The sequence below is a fragment of the Arachis ipaensis genome, chromosome B01 (assembly GCF_000816755.2).
Source record: "Arachis ipaensis cultivar K30076 chromosome B01, Araip1.1, whole genome shotgun sequence".
In the NCBI taxonomy this organism is placed as follows: Eukaryota; Viridiplantae; Streptophyta; class Magnoliopsida; order Fabales; family Fabaceae; genus Arachis; species Arachis ipaensis.
In genome coordinates, this window is record NC_029785.2 from 121,345,195 (window position 1) to 121,346,905 (window position 1,711).

The 1,711-nt window shown below is 24.8% G+C and overlaps 1 long non-coding RNA gene across 1 annotated transcript in view; it reads right to left on the reverse strand.

The window, feature by feature from the left end:
* LOC110272320 overlaps nucleotides 1-1,711 on the reverse strand; it is a 21,613-nt gene that overhangs the window by 8,854 nt on the left and 11,048 nt on the right. The gene's annotated exons all lie outside the window — the stretch shown is intronic.

Below are 1,711 nucleotides of genomic sequence, written 5' to 3' on the forward strand. Positions count from 1 at the left end.
TTTATTAAATTATATTATTTTTATAATAATTATGTTATAAATTTTTAGTGTGTAAATTAAATTATATTGAATTATGTTAAATTATTTTAGTTTATAATTGTTATATTATTTTTTTATATTTTTGAAAATTTTTAAAGACATATAACGTCTAAAGATACATGTTAAAATTAATTTTTTTTATTGAAACAAATAAATACAGATAAATACAGATAGCAATAAAAATATGAAAGAGACAGAATACATTTTCTTAACAAATTAGTTGGCTTAAAAGAAATTAAAAAAATCTAAGGAATAAAATTCTACAACCAAGCAAAATATTTAATTAAATTCAACTAATTTGTCATAATCGTTTTCCATATCCCATGCATCTTCTCTTTCGCGTCCTTCTTTCTTCTTCCTTCTCATTCGCATTCTTCTTCCTCCCCAAGTGATGTTGCTACTTCTTCTTCTACTCATCCTCTTTCCTCTTTTTTCCTTATCTTTCTCTTTTGTATCGTCGTCGTTACCACCATCAGACCACAGCCTCTATCTCCTCCTCCTCTTCTTTCTTTTTCTTTCCTTATTTAAATTTCTTCGATTTTCTCCTTTTTTTAGTTGGCTTAAAAAGAAATTAAAAAAATTAATAAAGCTCTACAACGTTATAATCGTTTTCCACATGACGCGCTTATTCTCCTTCGCGTTCTTCTTCCTTCTCTTTCGCATTCCTCTTCCTCCCCAAGTGATGTTGCTACTTCTTCTTCTACTCCTCTTCTTCTCTCATTTTTTTTTCATTTGTCTCTTTTATATCGTCTTTGCCACACCACACCACAGTACAACCTCCATCTCTTCTTCCTCCTCTTCTTCCTTTTTCTTTTCTTATTTAAATTTCTCCAATTTTTTCTTCTTTTTTCTCCTCCTCCATAATGATTATTATCATCATTGTTATTGTTATTGTCGTCTTCTTCTTATATGTATAATAGTTCAAATCCAGAATGCATTAAAATTTCTTAACGATGACGACACACAAACAAACTCAATTCAAAATAAGTTCAGACCAAAATTACATCTTATTTAAATCCAGAATCTACCAAAATTAAATTCAGAATTCACCAAATTATTTAATCAACCTACATTAAAAATTGCAATATAATACATACATGTTCAATTAAGTATAATATGAGAAGTAATACTCCTAAAAGAAGAAATAAGAGTAACAGAAAAAAAAAAGAATAAAAAAAAGAATTAAAGAAAATATTTTTATATTTTCGTAACAAAATTTTGGTGTCAAAACTTAGAAATTTAATTGTTATTATTAAAAAATTTTGGTACATTTTTTTTGACAAATTCTTTATAATTTAAAATTATTCCTTTTCCTCTTCCCCATCTTCTATTATTTTTTTTCATCTTTTTCTTATTATATTCTTTTATAATTGTTTTTGTTTTACTTTCTTAAGAAAAATAAAACAAAAAAATATTTACTTAGTAATTGAATAATGTTTTTATTAATGATTAAATACTATGTTTTTTATAGTGTTTTTGATTGCACTCTCGCATTTTGACATCTTTCTATCAAATTCTTAGTGATTCTTGTTCATGTAATTTTTTTTAATCATTTGCTTCTCTTTTGATGCATGCTATTTCTCGTTTGATTGAGTTTTTTTTGTACAATTTTATTGTTACGAATTTTTTTATTATATTTATTATTATTATTTTTATTATTACTATTACTTTA